This window comes from Ambystoma mexicanum, unplaced genomic scaffold, assembly GCF_040938575.1.
Source record: "Ambystoma mexicanum isolate Mex_15411 unplaced genomic scaffold, UKY_AmexF1_1 Mex_scaf20, whole genome shotgun sequence".
Lineage (NCBI taxonomy): Eukaryota > Metazoa > Chordata > Amphibia > Caudata > Ambystomatidae > Ambystoma > Ambystoma mexicanum.
The window spans coordinates 2,441,409-2,469,276 of record NW_027182434.1 but is presented as its reverse complement, the minus strand read 5'-3'; the positions used below and the strand labels follow the sequence as shown (position 1 = coordinate 2,469,276).

The window sequence follows — 27,868 nt, the reverse complement described above, 5'->3', positions numbered from 1 at the left end:
TTCATTAGTGCCACCTCTGTCGCAATGAGCAAGCGGATGGTATGCCACACCCTGCAGGAAAAAGGTTTCGCTTCTGACGTCTTGCTTTTCTGGACATCCAGTCTCAAGTTTCCCATCTGGAACGGCGCTCCCTGCTGCTTTGTGAAGGCTTGCTGCAAGAGCCTTCGAAACCCAGGAGCTCTTGCGTTGAGCTGTGACGCGTCCTGGGAAGACCTCCCGTTGCAGCGGAATGAGCCCCACTTCCAGGGCGTGCTGGTAGCAAATTTCCCACAGCCCACAGGGAGCAAACGATCCCAGGTGTGATGTATCACCAGGAGAGGCTGAGATGAGAGTAAGGGTTCACGCGTGTGCCCGGACCGAGGTTAATGATGGGATTAGAGCTAGGGTTAGATGCAGGGAAAGAGTGAGAGTTATAATTAGGGATAAAGCTAACAGGTGATCATTACTCGTCATGTAACATGATACAAAGGGTCAGAAGAGGAACTGATTCAGGGTTACAATTTGGACTTCGCAGACAACAGGAGCACTAAATGGTGCTGAGGGGGACTCAATAAAGTGGACCGGCCGCCTAATGTAAGCAATTGTGCACAAATATTGTACGATGACTAGCGTTGCCGGTGCTTTTTTCTTAAAGAGTCAGTTCTTGGCACCCATTCCCTACTTGACTCAGCCTAATCTTCAAGAATATTTGTCAAGAACTAAAAAAAATCCAGAAAAGGTTTAACCTCCCCGTCGGGGAATTGAACCCCGGTCTCCCGCGTGACAGGGATACTGACCACTATACTAACGAGGAGACGTGAGGGCATGAAATGAACAGCTGCTGATGTCTGCACAGCATCCAGCGACCACCTAGCTGGCCTAGGGGGTCTCATTTTCCCCCGTCAAACGGCTTGCCCGATCTAAGGCTAATTTCTTTCTTTTTATCGGCACCAGGCTTAAAACTCAGTTTAAGGCGATAGTTCCGGGCTATGTTTGACTCCAGAGTTGAATCTGTCATCCCGCATTTCCTCAGCAAATCAAGCTACCCATCTCAAGTCTCATGAGCTGAGGACGGCAAAGTCCCTGTGGGCTTAGGACAGTCAAAGAAACCCCTGGGCTGCATGCTAAGCCCCTTTTCGGCTTCACTTTCCGAATCCTGCCCTAGCTTGCGATTAGTTTTTTTCTCACTTCTTGCCCCCATCTCCCACCTTGCCTCATGGTCTCCCCTCCTCTGCGCACCTGACAGTTTGCCTGCCCTTCCACTGCCTGTCTCCAGACTTTCCAAGGAGAAAAGGCAAAGCACTAAAGCGGGCCGGGCAACGGGTCAAGTTCCGCTTTCGGCGACTAGCAGGGAGGTAGCGTGGCCGAGCGGTCTAAGGCGCTGGATTAAGGCTCCAGTCTCTTCGGAGGCGTGGGTTCAAATCCCACCGCTGCCACTTTTCCTGGCCTTGCATTTTAAAGAAGAACGTAACGTTGACCTCTTCCTTCATTAGTGCCACCTCTGTCGCAATGAGCAAGCGGATGGTATGCCACACCCTGCAGGAAAAAGGTTTCGCTTCTGACGTCTTGCTTTTCTGGACATCCAGTCTCAAGTTTCCCATCTGGAACGGCGCTCCCTGCTGCTTTGTGAAGGCTTGCTGCAAGAGCCTTCGAAACCCAGGAGCTCTTGCGTTGAGCTGTGACGCGTCCTGGGAAGACCTCCCGTTGCAGCGGAATGAGCCCCACTTCCAGGGCGTGCTGGTAGCAAATTTCCCACAGCCCACAGGGAGCAAACGATCCCAGGTGTGATGTATCACCAGGAGAGGCTGAGATGAGAGTAAGGGTTCACGCGTGTGCCCGGACCGAGGTTAATGATGGGATTAGAGCTAGGGTTAGATGCAGGGAAAGAGTGAGAGTTATAATTAGGGATAAAGCTAACAGGTGATCATTACTCGTCATGTAACATGATACAAAGGGTCAGAAGAGGAACTGATTCAGGGTTACAATTTGGACTTCGCAGACAACAGGAGCACTAAATGGTGCTGAGGGGGACTCAATAAAGTGGACCGGCCGCCTAATGTAAGCAATTGTGCACAAATATTGTACGATGACTAGCGTTGCCGGTGCTTTTTTCTTAAAGAGTCAGTTCTTGGCACCCATTCCCTACTTGACTCAGCCTAATCTTCAAGAATATTTGTCAAGAACTAAAAAAAATCCAGAAAAGGTTTAACCTCCCCGTCGGGGAATTGAACCCCGGTCTCCCGCGTGACAGGCGGGGATACTGACCACTATACTAACGAGGAGACGTGAGGGCATGAAATGAACAGCTGCTGATGTCTGCACAGCATCCAGCGACCACCTAGCTGGCCTAGGGGGTCTCATTTTCCCCCGTCAAACGGCTTGCCCGATCTAAGGCTAATTTCTTTCTTTTTATCGGCACCAGGCTTAAAACTCAGTTTAAGGCGATAGTTCCGGGCTATGTTTGACTCCAGAGTTGAATCTGTCATCCCGCATTTCCTCAGCAAATCAAGCTACCCATCTCAAGTCTCATGAGCTGAGGACGGCAAAGTCCCTGTGGGCTTAGGACAGTCAAAGAAACCCCTGGGCTGCATGCTAAGCCCCTTTTCGGCTTCACTTTCCGAATCCTGCCCTAGCTTGCGATTAGTTTTTTTCTCACTTCTTGCCCCCATCTCCCACCTTGCCTCATGGTCTCCCCTCCTCTGCGCACCTGACAGTTTGCCTGCCCTTCCACTGCCTGTCTCCAGACTTTCCAAGGAGAAAAGGCAAAGCACTAAAGCGGGCCGGGCAACGGGTCAAGTTCCGCTTTCGGCGACTAGCAGGGAGGTAGCGTGGCCGAGCGGTCTAAGGCGCTGGATTAAGGCTCCAGTCTCTTCGGAGGCGTGGGTTCAAATCCCACCGCTGCCACTTTTCCTGGCCTTGCATTTTAAAGAAGAACGTAACGTTGACCTCTTCCTTCATTAGTGCCACCTCTGTCGCAATGAGCAAGCGGATGGTATGCCACACCCTGCAGGAAAAAGGTTTCGCTTCTGACGTCTTGCTTTTCTGGACATCCAGTCTCAAGTTTCCCATCTGGAACGGCGCTCCCTGCTGCTTTGTGAAGGCTTGCTGCAAGAGCCTTCGAAACCCAGGAGCTCTTGCGTTGAGCTGTGACGCGTCCTGGGAAGACCTCCCGTTGCAGCGGAATGAGCCCCACTTCCAGGGCGTGCTGGTAGCAAATTTCCCACAGCCCACAGGGAGCAAACGATCCCAGGTGTGATGTATCACCAGGAGAGGCTGAGATGAGAGTAGGGGTTCACGCGTGTGCCCGGACCGAGGTTAATGATGGGATTAGAGCTAGGGTTAGATGCAGGGAAAGAGTGAGAGTTATAATTAGGGATAAAGCTAACAGGTGATCATTACTCGTCATGTAACATGATACAAAGGGTCAGAAGAGGAACTGATTCAGGGTTACAATTTGGACTTCGCAGACAACAGGAGCACTAAATGGTGCTGAGGGGGACTCAATAAAGTGGACCGGCCGCCTAATGTAAGCAATTGTGCACAAATATTGTACGATGACTAGCGTTGCCGGTGCTTTTTTCTTAAAGAGTCAGTTCTTGGCACCCATTCCCTACTTGACTCAGCCTAATCTTCAAGAATATTTGTCAAGAACTAAAAAAAATCCAGAAAAGGTTTAACCTCCCCGTCGGGGAATTGAACCCCGGTCTCCCGCGTGACAGGCGGGGATACTGACCACTATACTAACGAGGAGACGTGAGGGCATGAAATGAACAGCTGCTGATGTCTGCACAGCATCCAGCGACCACCTAGCTGGCCTAGGGGGTCTCATTTTCCCCCGTCAAACGGCTTGCCCGATCTAAGGCTAATTTCTTTCTTTTTATCGGCACCAGGCTTAAAACTCAGTTTAAGGCGATAGTTCCGGGCTATGTTTGACTCCAGAGTTGAATCTGTCATCCCGCATTTCCTCAGCAAATCAAGCTACCCATCTCAAGTCTCATGAGCTGAGGACGGCAAAGTCCCTGTGGGCTTAGGACAGTCAAAGAAACCCCTGGGCTGCATGCTAAGCCCCTTTTCGGCTTCACTTTCCGAATCCTGCCCTAGCTTGCGATTAGTTTTTTTCTCACTTCTTGCCCCCATCTCCCACCTTGCCTCATGGTCTCCCCTCCTCTGCGCACCTGACAGTTTGCCTGCCCTTCCACTGCCTGTCTCCAGACTTTCCAAGGAGAAAAGGCAAAGCACTAAAGCGGGCCGGGCAACGGGTCAAGTTCCGCTTTCGGCGACTAGCAGGGAGGTAGCGTGGCCGAGCGGTCTAAGGCGCTGGATTAAGGCTCCAGTCTCTTCGGAGGCGTGGGTTCAAATCCCACCGCTGCCACTTTTCCTGGCCTTGCATTTTAAAGAAGAACGTAACGTTGACCTCTTCCTTCATTAGTGCCACCTCTGTCGCAATGAGCAAGCGGATGGTATGCCACACCCTGCAGGAAAAAGGTTTCGCTTCTGACGTCTTGCTTTTCTGGACATCCAGTCTCAAGTTTCCCATCTGGAACGGCGCTCCCTGCTGCTTTGTGAAGGCTTGCTGCAAGAGCCTTCGAAACCCAGGAGCTCTTGCGTTGAGCTGTGACGCGTCCTGGGAAGACCTCCCGTTGCAGCGGAATGAGCCCCACTTCCAGGGCGTGCTGGTAGCAAATTTCCCACAGCCCACAGGGAGCAAACGATCCCAGGTGTGATGTATCACCAGGAGAGGCTGAGATGAGAGTAGGGGTTCACGCGTGTGCCCGGACCGAGGTTAATGATGGGATTAGAGCTAGGGTTAGATGCAGGGAAAGAGTGAGAGTTATAATTAGGGATAAAGCTAACAGGTGATCATTACTCGTCATGTAACATGATACAAAGGGTCAGAAGAGGAACTGATTCAGGGTTACAATTTGGACTTCGCAGACAACAGGAGCACTAAATGGTGCTGAGGGGGACTCAATAAAGTGGACCGGCCGCCTAATGTAAGCAATTGTGCACAAATATTGTACGATGACTAGCGTTGCCGGTGCTTTTTTCTTAAAGAGTCAGTTCTTGGCACCCATTCCCTACTTGACTCAGCCTAATCTTCAAGAATATTTGTCAAGAACTAAAAAAAATCCAGAAAAGGTTTAACCTCTCCGTCGGGGAATTGAACCCCGGTCACTGACCACTATACTAACGAGGAGACGTGAGGGCATGAAATGAACAGCTGCTGATGTCTGCACAGCATCCAGCGACCACCTAGCTGGCCTAGGGGGGTCTCATTTTCCCCCGTCAAACGGCTTGCCCGATCTAAGGCTAATTTCTTTCTTTTTATCGGCACCAGGCTTAAAACTCAGTTTAAGGCGATAGTTCCGGGCTATGTTTGACTCCAGAGTTGAATCTGTCATCCCGCATTTCCTCAGCAAATCAAGCTACCCATCTCAAGTCTCATGAGCTGAGGACGGCAAAGTCCCTGTGGGCTTAGGACAGTCAAAGAAACCCCTGGGCTGCATGCTAAGCCCCTTTTCGGCTTCACTTTCCGAATCCTGCCCTAGCTTGCGATTAGTTTTTTTCTCACTTCTTGCCCCCATCTCCCACCTTGCCTCATGGTCTCCCCTCCTCTGCGCACCTGACAGTTTGCCTGCCCTTCCACTGCCTGTCTCCAGACTTTCCAAGGAGAAAAGGCAAAGCACTAAAGCGGGCCGGGCAACGGGTCAAGTTCCGCTTTCGGCGACTAGCAGGGAGGTAGCGTGGCCGAGCGGTCTAAGGCGCTGGATTAAGGCTCCAGTCTCTTCGGAGGCGTGGGTTCAAATCCCACCGCTGCCACTTTTCCTGGCCTTGCATTTTAAAGAAGAACGTAACGTTGACCTCTTCCTTCATTAGTGCCACCTCTGTCGCAATGAGCAAGCGGATGGTATGCCACACCCTGCAGGAAAAAGGTTTCGCTTCTGACGTCTTGCTTTTCTGGACATCCAGTCTCAAGTTTCCCATCTGGAACGGCGCTCCCTGCTGCTTTGTGAAGGCTTGCTGCAAGAGCCTTCGAAACCCAGGAGCTCTTGCGTTGAGCTGTGACGCGTCCTGGGAAGACCTCCCGTTGCAGCGGAATGAGCCCCACTTCCAGGGCGTGCTGGTAGCAAATTTCCCACAGCCCACAGGGAGCAAACGATCCCAGGTGTGATGTATCACCAGGAGAGGCTGAGATGAGAGTAGGGGTTCACGCGTGTGCCCGGACCGAGGTTAATGATGGGATTAGAGCTAGGGTTAGATGCAGGGAAAGAGTGAGAGTTATAATTAGGGATAAAGCTAACAGGTGATCATTACTCGTCATGTAACATGATACAAAGGGTCAGAAGAGGAACTGATTCAGGGTTACAATTTGGACTTCGCAGACAACAGGAGCACTAAATGGTGCTGAGGGGGACTCAATAAAGTGGACCGGCCGCCTAATGTAAGCAATTGTGCACAAATATTGTACGATGACTAGCGTTGCCGGTGCTTTTTTCTTAAAGAGTCAGTTCTTGGCACCCATTCCCTACTTGACTCAGCCTAATCTTCAAGAATATTTGTCAAGAACTAAAAAAAATCCAGAAACGGTTTAACCTCCCCGTCGGGGACGGTCTCCCGCGTGACAGGCGGGGATACTGACCACTATACTAACGAGGAGACGTGAGGGCATGAAATGAACAGCTGCTGATGTCTGCACAGCATCCAGCGACCACCTAGCTGGCCTAGGGGGGTCTCATTTTCCCCCGTCAAACGGCTTGCCCGATCTAAGGCTAATTTCTTTCTTTTTATCGGCACCAGGCTTAAAACTCAGTTTAAGGCGATAGTTCCGGGCTATGTTTGACTCCAGAGTTGAATCTGTCATCCCGCATTTCCTCAGCAAATCAAGCTACCCATCTCAAGTCTCATGAGCTGAGGACGGCAAAGTCCCTGTGGGCTTAGGACAGTCAAAGAAACCCCTGGGCTGCATGCTAAGCCCCTTTTCGGCTTCACTTTCCGAATCCTGCCCTAGCTTGCGATTAGTTTTTTTCTCACTTCTTGCCCCCATCTCCCACCTTGCCTCATGGTCTCCCCTCCTCTGCGCACCTGACAGTTTGCCTGCCCTTCCACTGCCTGTCTCCAGACTTTCCAAGGAGAAAAGGCAAAGCACTAAAGCGGGCCGGGCAACGGGTCAAGTTCCGCTTTCGGCGACTAGCAGGGAGGTAGCGTGGCCGAGCGGTCTAAGGCGCTGGATTAAGGCTCCAGTCTCTTCGGAGGCGTGGGTTCAAATCCCACCGCTGCCACTTTTCCTGGCCTTGCATTTTAAAGAAGAACGTAACGTTGACCTCTTCCTTCATTAGTGCCACCTCTGTCGCAATGAGCAAGCGGATGGTATGCCACACCCTGCAGGAAAAAGGTTTCGCTTCTGACGTCTTGCTTTTCTGGACATCCAGTCTCAAGTTTCCCATCTGGAACGGCGCTCCCTGCTGCTTTGTGAAGGCTTGCTGCAAGAGCCTTCGAAACCCAGGAGCTCTTGCGTTGAGCTGTGACGCGTCCTGGGAAGACCTCCCGTTGCAGCGGAATGAGCCCCACTTCCAGGGCGTGCTGGTAGCAAATTTCCCACAGCCCACAGGGAGCAAACGATCCCAGGTGTGATGTATCACCAGGAGAGGCTGAGATGAGAGTAGGGGTTCACGCGTGTGCCCGGACCGAGGTTAATGATGGGATTAGAGCTAGGGTTAGATGCAGGGAAAGAGTGAGAGTTATAATTAGGGATAAAGCTAACAGGTGATCATTACTCGTCATGTAACATGATACAAAGGGTCAGAAGAGGAACTGATTCAGGGTTACAATTTGGACTTCGCAGACAACAGGAGCACTAAATGGTGCTGAGGGGGACTCAATAAAGTGGACCGGCCGCCTAATGTAAGCAATTGTGCACAAATATTGTACGATGACTAGCGTTGCCGGTGCTTTTTTCTTAAAGAGTCAGTTCTTGGCACCCATTCCCTACTTGACTCAGCCTAATCTTCAAGAATATTTGTCAAGAACTAAAAAAAATCCAGAAAAGGTTTAACCTCCCCGTCGGGGAATTGAACCCCGGTCTCCCGCGTGACAGGAGGGGATACTGACCACTATACTAACGAGGAGACGTGAGGGCATGAAATGAACAGCTGCTGATGTCTGCACAGCATCCAGCGACCACCTAGCTGGCCTAGGGGGTCTCATTTTCCCCCGTCAAACGGCTTGCCCGATCTAAGGCTAATTTCTTTCTTTTTATCGGCACCAGGCTTAAAACTCAGTTTAAGGCGATAGTTCCGGGCTATGTTTGACTCCAGAGTTGAATCTGTCATCCCGCATTTCCTCAGCAAATCAAGCTACCCATCTCAAGTCTCATGAGCTGAGGACGGCAAAGTCCCTGTGGGCTTAGGACAGTCAAAGAAACCCCTGGGCTGCATGCTAAGCCCCTTTTCGGCTTCACTTTCCGAATCCTGCCCTAGCTTGCGATTAGGTTTTTTCTCACTTCTTGCCCCCATCTCCCACCTTGCCTCATGGTCTCCCCTCCTCTGCGCACCTGACAGTTTGCCTGCCCTTCCACTGCCTGTCTCCAGACTTTCCAAGGAGAAAAGGCAAAGCACTAAAGCGGGCCGGGCAACGGGTCAAGTTCCGCTTTCGGCGACTAGCAGGGAGGTAGCGTGGCCGAGCGGTCTAAGGCGCTGGATTAAGGCTCCAGTCTCTTCGGAGGCGTGGGTTCAAATCCCACCGCTGCCACTTTTCCTGGCCTTGCATTTTAAAGAAGAACGTAACGTTGACCTCTTCCTTCATTAGTGCCACCTCTGTCGCAATGAGCAAGCGGATGGTATGCCACACCCTGCAGGAAAAAGGTTTCGCTTCTGACGTCTTGCTTTTCTGGACATCCAGTCTCAAGTTTCCCATCTGGAACGGCGCTCCCTGCTGCTTTGTGAAGGCTTGCTGCAAGAGCCTTCGAAACCCAGGAGCTCTTGCGTTGAGCTGTGACGCGTCCTGGGAAGACCTCCCGTTGCAGCGGAATGAGCCCCACTTCCAGGGCGTGCTGGTAGCAAATTTCCCACAGCCCACAGGGAGCAAACGATCCCAGGTGTGATGTATCACCAGGAGAGGCTGAGATGAGAGTAAGGGTTCACGCGTGTGCCCGGACCGAGGTTAATGATGGGATTAGAGCTAGGGTTAGATGCAGGGAAAGAGTGAGAGTTATAATTAGGGATAAAGCTAACAGGTGATCATTACTCGTCATGTAACATGATACAAAGGGTCAGAAGAGGAACTGATTCAGGGTTACAATTTGGACTTCGCAGACAACAGGAGCACTAAATGGTGCTGAGGGGGACTCAATAAAGTGGACCGGCCGCCTAATGTAAGCAATTGTGCACAAATATTGTACGATGACTAGCGTTGCCGGTGCTTTTTTCTTAAAGAGTCAGTTCTTGGCACCCATTCCCTACTTGACTCAGCCTAATCTTCAAGAATATTTGTCAAGAACTAAAAAAAATCCAGAAACGGTTTAACCTCCCCGTCGGGGAATTGAACCCCGGTCTCCCGCGTGACAGGCGGGGATACTGACCACTATACTAACGAGGAGACGTGAGGGCATGAAATGAACAGCTGCTGATGTCTGCACAGCATCCAGCGACCACCTAGCTGGCCTAGGGGGTCTCATTTTCCCCCGTCAAACGGCTTGCCCGATCTAAGGCTAATTTCTTTCTTTTTATCGGCACCAGGCTTAAAACTCAGTTTAAGGCGATAGTTCCGGGCTATGTTTGACTCCAGAGTTGAATCTGTCATCCCGCATTTCCTCAGCAAATCAAGCTACCCATCTCAAGTCTCATGAGCTGAGGACGGCAAAGTCCCTGTGGGCTTAGGACAGTCAAAGAAACCCCTGGGCTGCATGCTAAGCCCCTTTTCGGCTTCACTTTCCGAATCCTGCCCTAGCTTGCGATTAGTTTTTTTCTCACTTCTTGCCCCCATCTCCCACCTTGCCTCATGGTCTCCCCTCCTCTGCGCACCTGACAGTTTGCCTGCCCTTCCACTGCCTGTCTCCAGACTTTCCAAGGAGAAAAGGCAAAGCACTAAAGCGGGCCGGGCAACGGGTCAAGTTCCGCTTTCGGCGACTAGCAGGGAGGTAGCGTGGCCGAGCGGTCTAAGGCGCTGGATTAAGGCTCCAGTCTCTTCGGAGGCGTGGGTTCAAATCCCACCGCTGCCACTTTTCCTGGCCTTGCATTTTAAAGAAGAACGTAACGTTGACCTCTTCCTTCATTAGTGCCACCTCTGTCGCAATGAGCAAGCGGATGGTATGCCACACCCTGCAGGAAAAAGGTTTCGCTTCTGACGTCTTGCTTTTCTGGACATCCAGTCTCAAGTTTCCCATCTGGAACGGCGCTCCCTGCTGCTTTGTGAAGGCTTGCTGCAAGAGCCTTCGAAACCCAGGAGCTCTTGCGTTGAGCTGTGACGCGTCCTGGGAAGACCTCCCGTTGCAGCGGAATGAGCCCCACTTCCAGGGCGTGCTGGTAGCAAATTTCCCACAGCCCACAGGGAGCAAACGATCCCAGGTGTGATGTATCACCAGGAGAGGCTGAGATGAGAGTAAGGGTTCACGCGTGTGCCCGGACCGAGGTTAATGATGGGATTAGAGCTAGGGTTAGATGCAGGGAAAGAGTGAGAGTTATAATTAGGGATAAAGCTAACAGGTGATCATTACTCGTCATGTAACATGATACAAAGGGTCAGAAGAGGAACTGATTCAGGGTTACAATTTGGACTTCGCAGACAACAGGAGCACTAAATGGTGCTGAGGGGGACTCAATAAAGTGGACCGGCCGCCTAATGTAAGCAATTGTGCACAAATATTGTACGATGACTAGCGTTGCCGGTGCTTTTTTCTTAAAGAGTCAGTTCTTGGCACCCATTCCCTACTTGACTCAGCCTAATCTTCAAGAATATTTGTCAAGAACTAAAAAAAATCCAGAAAAGGTTTAACCTCCCCGTCGGGGAATTGAACCCCGGTCTCCCGCGTGACAGGCGGGGATACTGACCACTATACTAACGAGGAGACGTGAGGGCATGAAATGAACAGCTGCTGATGTCTGCACAGCATCCAGCGACCACCTAGCTGGCCTAGGGGGTCTCATTTTCCCCCGTCAAACGGCTTGCCCGATCTAAGGCTAATTTCTTTCTTTTTATCGGCACCAGGCTTAAAACTCAGTTTAAGGCGATAGTTCCGGGCTATGTTTGACTCCAGAGTTGAATCTGTCATCCCGCATTTCCTCAGCAAATCAAGCTACCCATCTCAAGTCTCATGAGCTGAGGACGGCAAAGTCCCTGTGGGCTTAGGACAGTCAAAGAAACCCCTGGGCTGCATGCTAAGCCCCTTTTCGGCTTCACTTTCCGAATCCTGCCCTAGCTTGCGATTAGTTTTTTTCTCACTTCTTGCCCCCATCTCCCACCTTGCCTCATGGTCTCCCCTCCTCTGCGCACCTGACAGTTTGCCTGCCCTTCCACTGCCTGTCTCCAGACTTTCCAAGGAGAAAAGGCAAAGCACTAAAGCGGGCCGGGCAACGGGTCAAGTTCCGCTTTCGGCGACTAGCAGGGAGGTAGCGTGGCCGAGCGGTCTAAGGCGCTGGATTAAGGCTCCAGTCTCTTCGGAGGCGTGGGTTCAAATCCCACCGCTGCCACTTTTCCTGGCCTTGCATTTTAAAGAAGAACGTAACGTTGACCTCTTCCTTCATTAGTGCCACCTCTGTCGCAATGAGCAAGCGGATGGTATGCCACACCCTGCAGGAAAAAGGTTTCGCTTCTGACGTCTTGCTTTTCTGGACATCCAGTCTCAAGTTTCCCATCTGGAACGGCGCTCCCTGCTGCTTTGTGAAGGCTTGCTGCAAGAGCCTTCGAAACCCAGGAGCTCTTGCGTTGAGCTGTGACGCGTCCTGGGAAGACCTCCCGTTGCAGCGGAATTAGCCCCACTTCCAGGGCGTGCTGGTAGCAAATTTCCCACAGCCCACAGGGAGCAAACGATCCCAGGTGTGATGTATCACCAGGAGAGGCTGAGATGAGAGTAAGGGTTCACGCGTGTGCCCGGACCGAGGTTAATGATGGGATTAGAGCTAGGGTTAGATGCAGGGAAAGAGTGAGAGTTATAATTAGGGATAAAGCTAACAGGTGATCATTACTCGTCATGTAACATGATACAAAGGGTCAGAAGAGGAACTGATTCAGGGTTACAATTTGGACTTCGCAGACAACAGGAGCACTAAATGGTGCTGAGGGGGACTCAATAAAGTGGACCGGCCGCCTAATGTAAGCAATTGTGCACAAATATTGTACGATGACTAGCGTTGCCGGTGCTTTTTTCTTAAAGAGTCAGTTCTTGGCACCCATTCCCTACTTGACTCAGCCTAATCTTCAAGAATATTTGTCAAGAACTAAAAAAAATCCAGAAAAGGTTTAACCTCCCCGTCGGGGAATTGAACCCCGGTCTCCCGCGTGACAGGCGGGGATACTGACCACTATACTAACGAGGAGACGTGAGGGCATGAAATGAACAGCTGCTGATGTCTGCACAGCATCCAGCGACCACCTAGCTGGCCTAGGGGGTCTCATTTTCCCCCGTCAAACGGCTTGCCCGATCTAAGGCTAATTTCTTTCTTTTTATCGGCACCAGGCTTAAAACTCAGTTTAAGGCGATAGTTCCGGGCTATGTTTGACTCCAGAGTTGAATCTGTCATCCCGCATTTCCTCAGCAAATCAAGCTACCCATCTCAAGTCTCATGAGCTGAGGACGGCAAAGTCCCTGTGGGCTTAGGACAGTCAAAGAAACCCCTGGGCTGCATGCTAAGCCCCTTTTCGGCTTCACTTTCCGAATCCTGCCCTAGCTTGCGATTAGTTTTTTTCTCACTTCTTGCCCCCATCTCCCACCTTGCCTCATGGTCTCCCCTCCTCTGCGCACCTGACAGTTTGCCTGCCCTTCCACTGCCTGTCTCCAGACTTTCCAAGGAGAAAAGGCAAAGCACTAAAGCGGGCCGGGCAACGGGTCAAGTTCCGCTTTCGGCGACTAGCAGGGAGGTAGCGTGGCCGAGCGGTCTAAGGCGCTGGATTAAGGCTCCAGTCTCTTCGGAGGCGTGGGTTCAAATCCCACCGCTGCCACTTTTCCTGGCCTTGCATTTTAAAGAAGAACGTAACGTTGACCTCTTCCTTCATTAGTGCCACCTCTGTCGCAATGAGCAAGCGGATGGTATGCCACACCCTGCAGGAAAAAGGTTTCGCTTCTGACGTCTTGCTTTTCTGGACATCCAGTCTCAAGTTTCCCATCTGGAACGGCGCTCCCTGCTGCTTTGTGAAGGCTTGCTGCAAGAGCCTTCGAAACCCAGGAGCTCTTGCGTTGAGCTGTGACGCGTCCTGGGAAGACCTCCCGTTGCAGCGGAATGAGCCCCACTTCCAGGGCGTGCTGGTAGCAAATTTCCCACAGCCCACAGGGAGCAAACGATCCCAGGTGTGATGTATCACCAGGAGAGGCTGAGATGAGAGTAAGGGTTCACGCGTGTGCCCGGACCGAGGTTAATGATGGGATTAGAGCTAGGGTTAGATGCAGGGAAAGAGTGAGAGTTATAATTAGGGATAAAGCTAACAGGTGATCATTACTCGTCATGTAACATGATACAAAGGGTCAGAAGAGGAACTGATTCAGGGTTACAATTTGGACTTCGCAGACAACAGGAGCACTAAATGGTGCTGAGGGGGACTCAATAAAGTGGACCGGCCGCCTAATGTAAGCAATTGTGCACAAATATTGTACGATGACTAGCGTTGCCGGTGCTTTTTTCTTAAAGAGTCAGTTCTTGGCACCCATTCCCTACTTGACTCAGCCTAATCTTCAAGAATATTTGTCAAGAACTAAAAAAAATCCAGAAAAGGTTTAACCTCCCCGTCGCGGTCTCCCGCGTGACAGGCGGGGATACTGACCACTATACTAACGAGGAGACGTGAGGGCATGAAATGAACAGCTGCTGATGTCTGCACAGCATCCAGCGACCACCTAGCTGGCCTAGGGGGTCTCATTTTCCCCCGTCAAACGGCTTGCCCGATCTAAGGCTAATTTCTTTCTTTTTATCGGCACCAGGCTTAAAACTCAGTTTAAGGCGATAGTTCCGGGCTATGTTTGACTCCAGAGTTGAATCTGTCATCCCGCATTTCCTCAGCAAATCAAGCTACCCATCTCAAGTCTCATGAGCTGAGGACGGCAAAGTCCCTGTGGGCTTAGGACAGTCAAAGAAACCCCTGGGCTGCATGCTAAGCCCCTTTTCGGCTTCACTTTCCGAATCCTGCCCTAGCTTGCGATTAGTTTTTTTCTCACTTCTTGCCCCCATCTCCCACCTTGCCTCATGGTCTCCCCTCCTCTGCGCACCTGACAGTTTGCCTGCCCTTCCACTGCCTGTCTCCAGACTTTCCAAGGAGAAAAGGCAAAGCACTAAAGCGGGCCGGGCAACGGGTCAAGTTCCGCTTTCGGCGACTAGCAGGGAGGTAGCGTGGCCGAGCGGTCTAAGGCGCTGGATTAAGGCTCCAGTCTCTTCGGAGGCGTGGGTTCAAATCCCACCGCTGCCACTTTTCCTGGCCTTGCATTTTAAAGAAGAACGTAACGTTGACCTCTTCCTTCATTAGTGCCACCTCTGTCGCAATGAGCAAGCGGATGGTATGCCACACCCTGCAGGAAAAAGGTTTCGCTTCTGACGTCTTGCTTTTCTGGACATCCAGTCTCAAGTTTCCCATCTGGAACGGCGCTCCCTGCTGCTTTGTGAAGGCTTGCTGCAAGAGCCTTCGAAACCCAGGAGCTCTTGCGTTGAGCTGTGACGCGTCCTGGGAAGACCTCCCGTTGCAGCGGAATGAGCCCCACTTCCAGGGCGTGCTGGTAGCAAATTTCCCACAGCCCACAGGGAGCAAACGATCCCAGGTGTGATGTATCACCAGGAGAGGCTGAGATGAGAGTAAGGGTTCACGCGTGTGCCCGGACCGAGGTTAATGATGGGATTAGAGCTAGGGTTAGATGCAGGGAAAGAGTGAGAGTTATAATTAGGGATAAAGCTAACAGGTGATCATTACTCGTCATGTAACATGATACAAAGGGTCAGAAGAGGAACTGATTCAGGGTTACAATTTGGACTTCGCAGACAACAGGAGCACTAAATGGTGCTGAGGGGGACTCAATAAAGTGGACCGGCCGCCTAATGTAAGCAATTGTGCACAAATATTGTACGATGACTAGCGTTGCCGGTGCTTTTTTCTTAAAGAGTCAGTTCTTGGCACCCATTCCCTACTTGACTCAGCCTAATCTTCAAGAATATTTGTCAAGAACTAAAAAAAATCCAGAAAAGGTTTAACCTCCCCGTCGGGGAATTGAACCCCGGTCTCCCGCGTGACAGGCGGGGATACTGACCACTATACTAACGAGGAGACGTGAGGGCATGAAATGAACAGCTGCTGATGTCTGCACAGCATCCAGCGACCACCTAGCTGGCCTAGGGGGTCTCATTTTCCCCCGTCAAACGGCTTGCCCGATCTAAGGCTAATTTCTTTCTTTTTATCGGCACCAGGCTTAAAACTCAGTTTAAGGCGATAGTTCCGGGCTATGTTTGACTCCAGAGTTGAATCTGTCATCCCGCATTTCCTCAGCAAATCAAGCTACCCATCTCAAGTCTCATGAGCTGAGGACGGCAAAGTCCCTGTGGGCTTAGGACAGTCAAAGAAACCCCTGGGCTGCATGCTAAGCCCCTTTTCGGCTTCACTTTCCGAATCCTGCCCTAGCTTGCGATTAGTTTTTTTCTCACTTCTTGCCCCCATCTCCCACCTTGCCTCATGGTCTCCCCTCCTCTGCGCACCTGACAGTTTGCCTGCCCTTCCACTGCCTGTCTCCAGACTTTCCAAGGAGAAAAGGCAAAGCACTAAAGCGGGCCGGGCAACGGGTCAAGTTCCGCTTTCGGCGACTAGCAGGGAGGTAGCGTGGCCGAGCGGTCTAAGGCGCTGGATTAAGGCTCCAGTCTCTTCGGAGGCGTGGGTTCAAATCCCACCGCTGCCACTTTTCCTGGCCTTGCATTTTAAAGAAGAACGTAACGTTGACCTCTTCCTTCATTAGTGCCACCTCTGTCGCAATGAGCAAGCGGATGGTATGCCACACCCTGCAGGAAAAAGGTTTCGCTTCTGACGTCTTGCTTTTCTGGACATCCAGTCTCAAGTTTCCCATCTGGAACGGCGCTCCCTGCTGCTTTGTGAAGGCTTGCTGCAAGAGCCTTCGAAACCCAGGAGCTCTTGCGTTGAGCTGTGACGCGTCCTGGGAAGACCTCCCGTTGCAGCGGAATGAGCCCCACTTCCAGGGCGTGCTGGTAGCAAATTTCCCACAGCCCACAGGGAGCAAACGATCCCAGGTGTGATGTATCACCAGGAGAGGCTGAGATGAGAGTAAGGGTTCACGCGTGTGCCCGGACCGAGGTTAATGATGGGATTAGAGCTAGGGTTAGATGCAGGGAAAGAGTGAGAGTTATAATTAGGGATAAAGCTAACAGGTGATCATTACTCGTCATGTAACATGATACAAAGGGTCAGAAGAGGAACTGATTCAGGGTTACAATTTGGACTTCGCAGACAACAGGAGCACTAAATGGTGCTGAGGGGGACTCAATAAAGTGGACCGGCCGCCTAATGTAAGCAATTGTGCACAAATATTGTACGATGACTAGCGTTGCCGGTGCTTTTTTCTTAAAGAGTCAGTTCTTGGCACCCATTCCCTACTTGACTCAGCCTAATCTTCAAGAATATTTGTCAAGAACTAAAAAAAATCCAGAAAAGGTTTAACCTCCCCGTCGCGGTCTCCCGCGTGACAGGCGGGGATACTGACCACTATACTAACGAGGAGACGTGAGGGCATGAAATGAACAGCTGCTGATGTCTGCACAGCATCCAGCGACCACCTAGCTGGCCTAGGGGGTCTCATTTTCCCCCGTCAAACGGCTTGCCCGATCTAAGGCTAATTTCTTTCTTTTTATCGGCACCAGGCTTAAAACTCAGTTTAAGGCGATAGTTCCGGGCTATGTTTGACTCCAGAGTTGAATCTGTCATCCCGCATTTCCTCAGCAAATCAAGCTACCCATCTCAAGTCTCATGAGCTGAGGACGGCAAAGTCCCTGTGGGCTTAGGACAGTCAAAGAAACCCCTGGGCTGCATGCTAAGCCCCTTTTCGGCTTCACTTTCCGAATCCTGCCCTAGCTTGCGATTAGTTTTTTTCTCACTTCTTGCCCCCATCTCCCACCTTGCCTCATGGTCTCCCCTCCTCTGCGCACCTGACAGTTTGCCTGCCCTTCCACTGCCTGTCTCCAGACTTTCCAAGGAGAAAAGGCAAAGCACTAAAGCGGGCCGGGCAACGGGTCAAGTTCCGCTTTCGGCGACTAGCAGGGAGGTAGCGTGGCCGAGCGGTCTAAGGCGCTGGATTAAGGCTCCAGTCTCTTCGGAGGCGTGGGTTCAAATCCCACCGCTGCCACTTTTCCTGGCCTTGCATTTTAAAGAAGAACGTAACGTTGACCTCTTCCTTCATTAGTGCCACCTCTGTCGCAATGAGCAAGCGGATGGTATGCCACACCCTGCAGGAAAAAGGTTTCGCTTCTGACGTCTTGCTTTTCTGGACATCCAGTCTCAAGTTTCCCATCTGGAACGGCGCTCCCTGCTGCTTTGTGAAGGCTTGCTGCAAGAGCCTTCGAAACCCAGGAGCTCTTGCGTTGAGCTGTGACGCGTCCTGGGAAGACCTCCCGTTGCAGCGGAATGAGCCCCACTTCCAGGGCGTGCTGGTAGCAAATTTCCCACAGCCCACAGGGAGCAAACGATCCCAGGTGTGATGTATCACCAGGAGAGGCTGAGATGAGAGTAAGGGTTCACGCGTGTGCCCGGACCGAGGTTAATGATGGGATTAGAGCTAGGGTTAGATGCAGGGAAAGAGTGAGAGTTATAATTAGGGATAAAGCTAACAGGTGATCATTACTCGTCATGTAACATGATACAAAGGGTCAGAAGAGGAACTGATTCAGGGTTACAATTTGGACTTCGCAGACAACAGGAGCACTAAATGGTGCTGAGGGGGACTCAATAAAGTGGACCGGCCGCCTAATGTAAGCAATTGTGCACAAATATTGTACGATGACTAGCGTTGCCGGTGCTTTTTTCTTAAAGAGTCAGTTCTTGGCACCCATTCCCTACTTGACTCAGCCTAATCTTCAAGAATATTTGTCAAGAACTAAAAAAAATCCAGAAAAGGTTTAACCTCCCCGTCGGGGAATTGAACCCCGGTCTCCCGCGTGACAGGCGGGGATACTGACCACTATACTAACGAGGAGACGTGAGGGCATGAAATGAACAGCTGCTGATGTCTGCACAGCATCCAGCGACCACCTAGCTGGCCTAGGGGGTCTCATTTTCCCCCGTCAAACGGCTTGCCCGATCTAAGGCTAATTTCTTTCTTTTTATCGGCACCAGGCTTAAAACTCAGTTTAAGGCGATAGTTCCGGGCTATGTTTGACTCCAGAGTTGAATCTGTCATCCCGCATTTCCTCAGCAAATCAAGCTACCCATCTCAAGTCTCATGAGCTGAGGACGGCAAAGTCCCTGTGGGCTTAGGACAGTCAAAGAAACCCCTGGGCTGCATGCTAAGCCCCTTTTCGGCTTCACTTTCCGAATCCTGCCCTAGCTTGCGATTAGTTTTTTTCTCACTTCTTGCCCCCATCTCCCACCTTGCCTCATGGTCTCCCCTCCTCTGCGCACCTGACAGTTTGCCTGCCCTTCCACTGCCTGTCTCCAGACTTTCCAAGGAGAAAAGGCAAAGCACTAAAGCGGGCCGGGCAACGGGTCAAGTTCCGCTTTCGGCGACTAGCAGGGAGGTAGCGTGGCCGAGCGGTCTAAGGCGCTGGATTAAGGCTCCAGTCTCTTCGGAGGCGTGGGTTCAAATCCCACCGCTGCCACTTTTCCTGGCCTTGCATTTTAAAGAAGAACGTAACGTTGACCTCTTCCTTCATTAGTGCCACCTCTGTCGCAATGAGCAAGCGGATGGTATGCCACACCCTGCAGGAAAAAGGTTTCGCTTCTGACGTCTTGCTTTTCTGGACATCCAGTCTCAAGTTTCCCATCTGGAACGGCGCTCCCTGCTGCTTTGTGAAGGCTTGCTGCAAGAGCCTTCGAAACCCAGGAGCTCTTGCGTTGAGCTGTGACGCGTCCTGGGAAGACCTCCCGTTGCAGCGGAATGAGCCCCACTTCCAGGGCGTGCTGGTAGCAAATTTCCCACAGCCCACAGGGAGCAAACGATCCCAGGTGTGATGTATCACCAGGAGAGGCTGAGATGAGAGTAAGGGTTCACGCGTGTGCCCGGACCGAGGTTAATGATGGGATTAGAGCTAGGGTTAGATGCAGGGAAAGAGTGAGAGTTATAATTAGGGATAAAGCTAACAGGTGATCATTACTCGTCATGTAACATGATACAAAGGGTCAGAAGAGGAACTGATTCAGGGTTACAATTTGGACTTCGCAGACAACAGGAGCACTAAATGGTGCTGAGGGGGACTCAATAAAGTGGACCGGCCGCCTAATGTAAGCAATTGTGCACAAATATTGTACGATGACTAGCGTTGCCGGTGCTTTTTTCTTAAAGAGTCAGTTCTTGGCACCCATTCCCTACTTGACTCAGCCTAATCTTCAAGAATATTTGTCAAGAACTAAAAAAAATCCAGAAAAGGTTTAACCTCCCCGTCGGGGAATTGAACCCCGGTCTCCCGCGTGACAGGCGGGGATACTGACCACTATACTAACGAGGAGACGTGAGGGCATGAAATGAACAGCTGCTGATGTCTGCACAGCATCCAGCGACCACCTAGCTGGCCTAGGGGGTCTCATTTTCCCCCGTCAAACGGCTTGCCCGATCTAAGGCTAATTTCTTTCTTTTTATCGGCACCAGGCTTAAAACTCAGTTTAAGGCGATAGTTCCGGGCTATGTTTGACTCCAGAGTTGAATCTGTCATCCCGCATTTCCTCAGCAAATCAAGCTACCCATCTCAAGTCTCATGAGCTGAGGACGGCAAAGTCCCTGTGGGCTTAGGACAGTCAAAGAAACCCCTGGGCTGCATGCTAAGCCCCTTTTCGGCTTCACTTTCCGAATCCTGCCCTAGCTTGCGATTAGTTTTTTTCTCACTTCTTGCCCCCATCTCCCACCTTGCCTCATGGTCTCCCCTCCTCTGCGCACCTGACAGTTTGCCTGCCCTTCCACTGCCTGTCTCCAGACTTTCCAAGGAGAAAAGGCAAAGCACTAAAGCGGGCCGGGCAACGGGTCAAGTTCCGCTTTCGGCGACTAGCAGGGAGGTAGCGTGGCCGAGCGGTCTAAGGCGCTGGATTAAGGCTCCAGTCTCTTCGGAGGCGTGGGTTCAAATCCCACCGCTGCCACTTTTCCTGGCCTTGCATTTTAAAGAAGAACGTAACGTTGACCTCTTCCTTCATTAGTGCCACCTCTGTCGCAATGAGCAAGCGGATGGTATGCCACACCCTGCAGGAAAAAGGTTTCGCTTCTGACGTCTTGCTTTTCTGGACATCCAGTCTCAAGTTTCCCATCTGGAACGGCGCTCCCTGCTGCTTTGTGAAGGCTTGCTGCAAGAGCCTTCGAAACCCAGGAGCTCTTGCGTTGAGCTGTGACGCGTCCTGGGAAGACCTCCCGTTGCAGCGGAATGAGCCCCACTTCCAGGGCGTGCTGGTAGCAAATTTCCCACAGCCCACAGGGAGCAAACGATCCCAGGTGTGATGTATCACCAGGAGAGGCTGAGATGAGAGTAGGGGTTCACGCGTGTGCCCGGACCGAGGTTAATGATGGGATTAGAGCTAGGGTTAGATGCAGGGAAAGAGTGAGAGTTATAATTAGGGATAAAGCTAACAGGTGATCATTACTCGTCATGTAACATGATACAAAGGGTCAGAAGAGGAACTGATTCAGGGTTACAATTTGGACTTCGCAGACAACAGGAGCACTAAATGGTGCTGAGGGGGACTCAATAAAGTGGACCGGCCGCCTAATGTAAGCAATTGTGCACAAATATTGTACGATGACTAGCGTTGCCGGTGCTTTTTTCTTAAAGAGTCAGTTCTTGGCACCCATTCCCTACTTGACTCAGCCTAATCTTCAAGAATATTTGTCAAGAACTAAAAAAAATCCAGAAAAGGTTTAACCTCTCCGTCGGGGAATTGAACCCCGGTCACTGACCACTATACTAACGAGGAGACGTGAGGGCATGAAATGAACAGCTGCTGATGTCTGCACAGCATCCAGCGACCACCTAGCTGGCCTAGGGGGGTCTCATTTTCCCCCGTCAAACGGCTTGCCCGATCTAAGGCTAATTTCTTTCTTTTTATCGGCACCAGGCTTAAAACTCAGTTTAAGGCGATAGTTCCGGGCTATGTTTGACTCCAGAGTTGAATCTGTCATCCCGCATTTCCTCAGCAAATCAAGCTACCCATCTCAAGTCTCATGAGCTGAGGACGGCAAAGTCCCTGTGGGCTTAGGACAGTCAAAGAAACCCCTGGGCTGCATGCTAAGCCCCTTTTCGGCTTCACTTTCCGAATCCTGCCCTAGCTTGCGATTAGTTTTTTTCTCACTTCTTGCCCCCATCTCCCACCTTGCCTCATGGTCTCCCCTCCTCTGCGCACCTGACAGTTTGCCTGCCCTTCCACTGCCTGTCTCCAGACTTTCCAAGGAGAAAAGGCAAAGCACTAAAGCGGGCCGGGCAACGGGTCAAGTTCCGCTTTCGGCGACTAGCAGGGAGGTAGCGTGGCCGAGCGGTCTAAGGCGCTGGATTAAGGCTCCAGTCTCTTCGGAGGCGTGGGTTCAAATCCCACCGCTGCCACTTTTCCTGGCCTTGCATTTTAAAGAAGAACGTAACGTTGACCTCTTCCTTCATTAGTGCCACCTCTGTCGCAATGAGCAAGCGGATGGTATGCCACACCCTGCAGGAAAAAGGTTTCGCTTCTGACGTCTTGCTTTTCTGGACATCCAGTCTCAAGTTTCCCATCTGGAACGGCGCTCCCTGCTGCTTTGTGAAGGCTTGCTGCAAGAGCCTTCGAAACCCAGGAGCTCTTGCGTTGAGCTGTGACGCGTCCTGGGAAGACCTCCCGTTGCAGCGGAATGAGCCCCACTTCCAGGGCGTGCTGGTAGCAAATTTCCCACAGCCCACAGGGAGCAAACGATCCCAGGTGTGATGTATCACCAGGAGAGGCTGAGATGAGAGTAGGGGTTCACGCGTGTGCCCGGACCGAGGTTAATGATGGGATTAGAGCTAGGGTTAGATGCAGGGAAAGAGTGAGAGTTATAATTAGGGATAAAGCTAACAGGTGATCATTACTCGTCATGTAACATGATACAAAGGGTCAGAAGAGGAACTGATTCAGGGTTACAATTTGGACTTCGCAGACAACAGGAGCACTAAATGGTGCTGAGGGGGACTCAATAAAGTGGACCGGCCGCCTAATGTAAGCAATTGTGCACAAATATTGTACGATGACTAGCGTTGCCGGTGCTTTTTTCTTAAAGAGTCAGTTCTTGGCACCCATTCCCTACTTGACTCAGCCTAATCTTCAAGAATATTTGTCAAGAACTAAAAAAAATCCAGAAACGGTTTAACCTCCCCGTCGGGGACGGTCTCCCGCGTGACAGGCGGGGATACTGACCACTATACTAACGAGGAGACGTGAGGGCATGAAATGAACAGCTGCTGATGTCTGCACAGCATCCAGCGACCACCTAGCTGGCCTAGGGGGGTCTCATTTTCCCCCGTCAAACGGCTTGCCCGATCTAAGGCTAATTTCTTTCTTTTTATCGGCACCAGGCTTAAAACTCAGTTTAAGGCGATAGTTCCGGGCTATGTTTGACTCCAGAGTTGAATCTGTCATCCCGCATTTCCTCAGCAAATCAAGCTACCCATCTCAAGTCTCATGAGCTGAGGACGGCAAAGTCCCTGTGGGCTTAGGACAGTCAAAGAAACCCCTGGGCTGCATGCTAAGCCCCTTTTCGGCTTCACTTTCCGAATCCTGCCCTAGCTTGCGATTAGTTTTTTTCTCACTTCTTGCCCCCATCTCCCACCTTGCCTCATGGTCTCCCCTCCTCTGCGCACCTGACAGTTTGCCTGCCCTTCCACTGCCTGTCTCCAGACTTTCCAAGGAGAAAAGGCAAAGCACTAAAGCGGGCCGGGCAACGGGTCAAGTTCCGCTTTCGGCGACTAGCAGGGAGGTAGCGTGGCCGAGCGGTCTAAGGCGCTGGATTAAGGCTCCAGTCTCTTCGGAGGCGTGGGTTCAAATCCCACCGCTGCCACTTTTCCTGGCCTTGCATTTTAAAGAAGAACGTAACGTTGACCTCTTCCTTCATTAGTGCCACCTCTGTCGCAATGAGCAAGCGGATGGTATGCCACACCCTGCAGGAAAAAGGTTTCGCTTCTGACGTCTTGCTTTTCTGGACATCCAGTCTCAAGTTTCCCATCTGGAACGGCGCTCCCTGCTGCTTTGTGAAGGCTTGCTGCAAGAGCCTTCGAAACCCAGGAGCTCTTGCGTTGAGCTGTGACGCGTCCTGGGAAGACCTCCCGTTGCAGCGGAATGAGCCCCACTTCCAGGGCGTGCTGGTAGCAAATTTCCCACAGCCCACAGGGAGCAAACGATCCCAGGTGTGATGTATCACCAGGAGAGGCTGAGATGAGAGTAGGGGTTCACGCGTGTGCCCGGACCGAGGTTAATGATGGGATTAGAGCTAGGGTTAGATGCAGGGAAAGAGTGAGAGTTATAATTAGGGATAAAGCTAACAGGTGATCATTACTCGTCATGTAACATGATACAAAGGGTCAGAAGAGGAACTGATTCAGGGTTACAATTTGGACTTCGCAGACAACAGGAGCACTAAATGGTGCTGAGGGGGACTCAATAAAGTGGACCGGCCGCCTAATGTAAGCAATTGTGCACAAATATTGTACGATGACTAGCGTTGCCGGTGCTTTTTTCTTAAAGAGTCAGTTCTTGGCACCCATTCCCTACTTGACTCAGCCTAATCTTCAAGAATATTTGTCAAGAACTAAAAAAAATCCAGAAACGGTTTAACCTCCCCGTCGGGGAATTGAACCCCGGTCTCCCGCGTGACAGGCGGGGATACTGACCACTATACTAACGAGGAGACGTGAGGGCATGAAATGAACAGCTGCCGATGTCTGCACAGCATCCAGCGACCACCTAGCTGGCCTAGGGGGGTCTCATTTTCCCCCGTCAAACGGCTTGCCCGATCTAAGGCTAATTTCTTTCTTTTTATCGGCACCAGGCTTAAAACTCAGTTTAAGGCGATAGTTCCGGGCTATGTTTGACTCCAGAGTTGAATCTGTCATCCCGCATTTCCTCAGCAAATCAAGCTACCCATCTCAAGTCTCATGAGCTGAGGACGGCAAAGTCCCTGTGGGCTTAGGACAGTCAAAGAAACCCCTGGGCTGCATGCTAAGCCCCTTTTCGGCTTCACTTTCCGAATCCTGCCCTAGCTTGCGATTAGTTTTTTTCTCACTTCTTGCCCCCATCTCCCACCTTGCCTCATGGTCTCCCCTCCTCTGCGCACCTGACAGTTTGCCTGCCCTTCCACTGCCTGTCTCCAGACTTTCCAAGGAGAAAAGGCAAAGCACTAAAGCGGGCCGGGCAACGGGTCAAGTTCCGCTTTCGGCGACTAGCAGGGAGGTAGCGTGGCCGAGCGGTCTAAGGCGCTGGATTAAGGCTCCAGTCTCTTCGGAGGCGTGGGTTCAAATCCCACCGCTGCCACTTTTCCTGGCCTTGCATTTTAAAGAAGAACGTAACGTTGACCTCTTCCTTCATTAGTGCCACCTCTGTCGCAATGAGCAAGCGGATGGTATGCCACACCCTGCAGGAAAAAGGTTTCGCTTCTGACGTCTTGCTTTTCTGGACATCCAGTCTCAAGTTTCCCATCTGGAACGGCGCTCCCTGCTGCTTTGTGAAGGCTTGCTGCAAGAGCCTTCGAAACCCAGGAGCTCTTGCGTTGAGCTGTGACGCGTCCTGGGAAGACCTCCCGTTGCAGCGGAATGAGCCCCACTTCCAGGGCGTGCTGGTAGCAAATTTCCCACAGCCCACAGGGAGCAAACGATCCCAGGTGTGATGTATCACCAGGAGAGGCTGAGATGAGAGTAGGGGTTCACGCGTGTGCCCGGACCGAGGTTAATGATGGGATTAGAGCTAGGGTTAGATGCAGGGAAAGAGTGAGAGTTATAATTAGGGATAAAGCTAACAGGTGATCATTACTCGTCATGTAACATGATACAAAGGGTCAGAAGAGGAACTGATTCAGGGTTACAATTTGGACTTCGCAGACAACAGGAGCACTAAATGGTGCTGAGGGGGACTCAATAAAGTGGACCGGCCGCCTAATGTAAGCAATTGTGCACAAATATTGTACGATGACTAGCGTTGCCGGTGCTTTTTTCTTAAAGAGTCAGTTCTTGGCACCCATTCCCTACTTGACTCAGCCTAATCTTCAAGAATATTTGTCAAGAACTAATAAAAATCCAGAAACGGTTTAACCTCCCCGTCGGGGAATTGAACCCCGGTCTCCCGCGTGACAGGCGGGGATACTGACCACTATACTAACGAGGAGACGTGAGGGCATGAAATGAACAGCTGCTGATGTCTGCACAGCATCCAGCGACCACCTAGCTGGCCTAGGGGGGTCTCATTTTCCCCCGTCAAACGGCTTGCCCGATCTAAGGCTAATTTCTTTCTTTTTATCGGCACCAGGCTTAAAACTCAGTTTAAGGCGATAGTTCCGGGCTATGTTTGACTCCAGAGTTGAATCTGTCATCCCGCATTTCCTCAGCAAATCAAGCTACCCATCTCAAGTCTCATGAGCTGAGGACGGCAAAGTCCCTGTGGGCTTAGGACAGTCAAAGAAACCCCTGGGCTGCATGCTAAGCCCCTTTTCGGCTTCACTTTCCGAATCCTGCCCTAGCTTGCGATTAGTTTTTTTCTCACTTCTTGCCCCCATCTCCCACCTTGCCTCATGGTCTCCCCTCCTCTGCGCACCTGACAGTTTGCCTGCCCTTCCACTGCCTGTCTCCAGACTTTCCAAGGAGAAAAGGCAAAGCACTAAAGCGGGCCGGGCAACGGGTCAAGTTCCGCTTTCGGCGACTAGCAGGGAGGTAGCGTGGCCGAGCGGTCTAAGGCGCTGGATTAAGGCTCCAGTCTCTTCGGAGGCGTGGGTTCAAATCCCACCGCTGCCACTTTTCCTGGCCTTGCATTTTAAAGAAGAACGTAACGTTGACCTCTTCCTTCATTAGTGCCACCTCTGTCGCAATGAGCAAGCGGATGGTATGCCACACCCTGCAGGAAAAAGGTTTCGCTTCTGACGTCTTGCTTTTCTGGACATCCAGTCTCAAGTTTCCCATCTGGAACGGCGCTCCCTGCTGCTTTGTGAAGGCTTGCTGCAAGAGCCTTCGAAACCCAGGAGCTCTTGCGTTGAGCTGTGACGCGTCCTGGGAAGACCTCCCGTTGCAGCGGAATGAGCCCCACTTCCAGGGCGTGCTGGTAGCAAATTTCCCACAGCCCACAGGGAGCAAACGATCCCAGGTGTGATGTATCACCAGGAGAGGCTGAGATGAGAGTAGGGGTTCACGCGTGTGCCCGGACCGAGGTTAATGATGGGATTAGAGCTAGGGTTAGATGCAGGGAAAGAGTGAGAGTTATAATTAGGGATAAAGCTAACAGGTGATCATTACTCGTCATGTAACATGATACAAAGGGTCAGAAGAGGAACTGATTCAGGGTTACAATTTGGACTTCGCAGACAACAGGAGCACTAAATGGTGCTGAGGGGGACTCAATAAAGTGGACCGGCCGCCTAATGTAAGCAATTGTGCACAAATATTGTACGATGACTAGCGTTGCCGGTGCTTTTTTCTTAAAGAGTCAGTTCTTGGCACCCATTCCCTACTTGACTCAGCCTAATCTTCAAGAATATTTGTCAAGAACTAAAAAAAATCCAGAAACGGTTTAACCTCCCCGTCGGGGAATTGAACCCCGGTCTCCCGCGTGACAGGCAGGGATACTGACCACTATACTAACGAGGAGACGTGAGGGCATGAAATGAACAGCTGCTGATGTCTGCACAGCATCCAGCGACCACCTAGCTGGCCTAGGGGGGGTCTCATTTTCCCCCGTCAAACGGCTTGCCCGATCTAAGGCTAATTTCTTTCTTTTTATCGGCACCAGGCTTAAAACTCAGTTTAAGGCGATAGTTCCGGGCTATGTTTGACTCCAGAGTTGAATCTGTCATCCCGCATTTCCTCAGCAAATCAAGCTACCCATCTCAAGTCTCATGAGCTGAGGACGGCAAAGTCCCTGTGGGCTTAGGACAGTCAAAGAAACCCCTGGGCTGCATGCTAAGCCCCTTTTCGGCTTCACTTTCCGAATCCTGCCCTAGCTTGCGATTAGTTTTTTTCTCACTTCTTGCCCCCATCTCCCACCTTGCCTCATGGTCTCCCCTCCTCTGCGCACCTGACAGTTTGCCTGCCCTTCCACTGCCTGTCTCCAGACTTTCCAAGGAGAAAAGGCAAAGCACTAAAGCGGGCCGGGCAACGGGTCAAGTTCCGCTTTCGGCGACTAGCCGGGAGGTAGCGTGGCCGAGCGGTCTAAGGCGCTGGATTAAGGCTCCAGTCTCTTCGGAGGCGTGGGTTCAAATCCCACCGCTGCCACTTTTCCTGGCCTTGCATTTTAAAGAAGAACGTAACGTTGACCTCTTCCTTCATTAGTGCCACCTCTGTCGCAATGAGCAAGCGGATGGTATGCCACACCCTGCAGG

General features: G+C 51.5%; 29 non-coding genes across 29 annotated transcripts; 19 read left to right on the top strand and 10 right to left on the bottom strand.

Annotated features, from left to right (window-relative positions):
• The first annotated feature begins 1,333 nt into the window (after positions 1-1,333).
• On the top strand, positions 1,334-1,415 carry TRNAL-AAG (transfer RNA leucine (anticodon AAG)). Its single transcript has one exon. It is a non-coding gene; the product is annotated as a tRNA-Leu (tRNA).
• Positions 1,416-2,189: 774 nt separating this feature from the next.
• Positions 2,190-2,261, bottom strand: TRNAD-GUC (transfer RNA aspartic acid (anticodon GUC)). Its single transcript has one exon. It is a non-coding gene; the product is annotated as a tRNA-Asp (tRNA).
• Positions 2,262-2,801: 540 nt separating this feature from the next.
• Positions 2,802-2,883, top strand: TRNAL-AAG (transfer RNA leucine (anticodon AAG)). The gene has a single exon. It is a non-coding gene; the product is annotated as a tRNA-Leu (tRNA).
• Positions 2,884-3,657: 774 nt separating this feature from the next.
• Positions 3,658-3,729, bottom strand: TRNAD-GUC (transfer RNA aspartic acid (anticodon GUC)). The gene has a single exon. It is a non-coding gene; the product is annotated as a tRNA-Asp (tRNA).
• A 540-nt stretch (positions 3,730-4,269) lies between these two features.
• TRNAL-AAG (transfer RNA leucine (anticodon AAG)) lies at positions 4,270-4,351 on the top strand. The gene has a single exon. It is a non-coding gene; the product is annotated as a tRNA-Leu (tRNA).
• A 1,366-nt stretch (positions 4,352-5,717) lies between these two features.
• On the top strand, positions 5,718-5,799 carry TRNAL-AAG (transfer RNA leucine (anticodon AAG)). The gene has a single exon. It is a non-coding gene; the product is annotated as a tRNA-Leu (tRNA).
• A 1,378-nt stretch (positions 5,800-7,177) lies between these two features.
• Positions 7,178-7,259, top strand: TRNAL-AAG (transfer RNA leucine (anticodon AAG)). Its single transcript has one exon. It is a non-coding gene; the product is annotated as a tRNA-Leu (tRNA).
• A 1,386-nt stretch (positions 7,260-8,645) lies between these two features.
• Positions 8,646-8,727, top strand: TRNAL-AAG (transfer RNA leucine (anticodon AAG)). The gene has a single exon. It is a non-coding gene; the product is annotated as a tRNA-Leu (tRNA).
• Positions 8,728-9,501: 774 nt separating this feature from the next.
• TRNAD-GUC (transfer RNA aspartic acid (anticodon GUC)) lies at positions 9,502-9,573 on the bottom strand. Its single transcript has one exon. It is a non-coding gene; the product is annotated as a tRNA-Asp (tRNA).
• A 540-nt stretch (positions 9,574-10,113) lies between these two features.
• TRNAL-AAG (transfer RNA leucine (anticodon AAG)) lies at positions 10,114-10,195 on the top strand. Its single transcript has one exon. It is a non-coding gene; the product is annotated as a tRNA-Leu (tRNA).
• A 774-nt stretch (positions 10,196-10,969) lies between these two features.
• On the bottom strand, positions 10,970-11,041 carry TRNAD-GUC (transfer RNA aspartic acid (anticodon GUC)). The gene has a single exon. It is a non-coding gene; the product is annotated as a tRNA-Asp (tRNA).
• Positions 11,042-11,581: 540 nt separating this feature from the next.
• On the top strand, positions 11,582-11,663 carry TRNAL-AAG (transfer RNA leucine (anticodon AAG)). The gene has a single exon. It is a non-coding gene; the product is annotated as a tRNA-Leu (tRNA).
• A 774-nt stretch (positions 11,664-12,437) lies between these two features.
• Positions 12,438-12,509, bottom strand: TRNAD-GUC (transfer RNA aspartic acid (anticodon GUC)). Its single transcript has one exon. It is a non-coding gene; the product is annotated as a tRNA-Asp (tRNA).
• A 540-nt stretch (positions 12,510-13,049) lies between these two features.
• Positions 13,050-13,131, top strand: TRNAL-AAG (transfer RNA leucine (anticodon AAG)). The gene has a single exon. It is a non-coding gene; the product is annotated as a tRNA-Leu (tRNA).
• Positions 13,132-14,504: 1,373 nt separating this feature from the next.
• On the top strand, positions 14,505-14,586 carry TRNAL-AAG (transfer RNA leucine (anticodon AAG)). The gene has a single exon. It is a non-coding gene; the product is annotated as a tRNA-Leu (tRNA).
• Positions 14,587-15,360: 774 nt separating this feature from the next.
• TRNAD-GUC (transfer RNA aspartic acid (anticodon GUC)) lies at positions 15,361-15,432 on the bottom strand. The gene has a single exon. It is a non-coding gene; the product is annotated as a tRNA-Asp (tRNA).
• Positions 15,433-15,972: 540 nt separating this feature from the next.
• Positions 15,973-16,054, top strand: TRNAL-AAG (transfer RNA leucine (anticodon AAG)). The gene has a single exon. It is a non-coding gene; the product is annotated as a tRNA-Leu (tRNA).
• A 1,373-nt stretch (positions 16,055-17,427) lies between these two features.
• On the top strand, positions 17,428-17,509 carry TRNAL-AAG (transfer RNA leucine (anticodon AAG)). Its single transcript has one exon. It is a non-coding gene; the product is annotated as a tRNA-Leu (tRNA).
• A 774-nt stretch (positions 17,510-18,283) lies between these two features.
• Positions 18,284-18,355, bottom strand: TRNAD-GUC (transfer RNA aspartic acid (anticodon GUC)). Its single transcript has one exon. It is a non-coding gene; the product is annotated as a tRNA-Asp (tRNA).
• Positions 18,356-18,895: 540 nt separating this feature from the next.
• TRNAL-AAG (transfer RNA leucine (anticodon AAG)) lies at positions 18,896-18,977 on the top strand. Its single transcript has one exon. It is a non-coding gene; the product is annotated as a tRNA-Leu (tRNA).
• Positions 18,978-19,751: 774 nt separating this feature from the next.
• On the bottom strand, positions 19,752-19,823 carry TRNAD-GUC (transfer RNA aspartic acid (anticodon GUC)). Its single transcript has one exon. It is a non-coding gene; the product is annotated as a tRNA-Asp (tRNA).
• Positions 19,824-20,363: 540 nt separating this feature from the next.
• TRNAL-AAG (transfer RNA leucine (anticodon AAG)) lies at positions 20,364-20,445 on the top strand. The gene has a single exon. It is a non-coding gene; the product is annotated as a tRNA-Leu (tRNA).
• A 1,366-nt stretch (positions 20,446-21,811) lies between these two features.
• TRNAL-AAG (transfer RNA leucine (anticodon AAG)) lies at positions 21,812-21,893 on the top strand. The gene has a single exon. It is a non-coding gene; the product is annotated as a tRNA-Leu (tRNA).
• Positions 21,894-23,271: 1,378 nt separating this feature from the next.
• On the top strand, positions 23,272-23,353 carry TRNAL-AAG (transfer RNA leucine (anticodon AAG)). The gene has a single exon. It is a non-coding gene; the product is annotated as a tRNA-Leu (tRNA).
• Positions 23,354-24,127: 774 nt separating this feature from the next.
• On the bottom strand, positions 24,128-24,199 carry TRNAD-GUC (transfer RNA aspartic acid (anticodon GUC)). The gene has a single exon. It is a non-coding gene; the product is annotated as a tRNA-Asp (tRNA).
• A 541-nt stretch (positions 24,200-24,740) lies between these two features.
• On the top strand, positions 24,741-24,822 carry TRNAL-AAG (transfer RNA leucine (anticodon AAG)). The gene has a single exon. It is a non-coding gene; the product is annotated as a tRNA-Leu (tRNA).
• Positions 24,823-25,596: 774 nt separating this feature from the next.
• Positions 25,597-25,668, bottom strand: TRNAD-GUC (transfer RNA aspartic acid (anticodon GUC)). The gene has a single exon. It is a non-coding gene; the product is annotated as a tRNA-Asp (tRNA).
• A 541-nt stretch (positions 25,669-26,209) lies between these two features.
• On the top strand, positions 26,210-26,291 carry TRNAL-AAG (transfer RNA leucine (anticodon AAG)). The gene has a single exon. It is a non-coding gene; the product is annotated as a tRNA-Leu (tRNA).
• A 1,388-nt stretch (positions 26,292-27,679) lies between these two features.
• Positions 27,680-27,761, top strand: TRNAL-AAG (transfer RNA leucine (anticodon AAG)). Its single transcript has one exon. It is a non-coding gene; the product is annotated as a tRNA-Leu (tRNA).
• Positions 27,762-27,868: the final 107 nt, after the last annotated feature.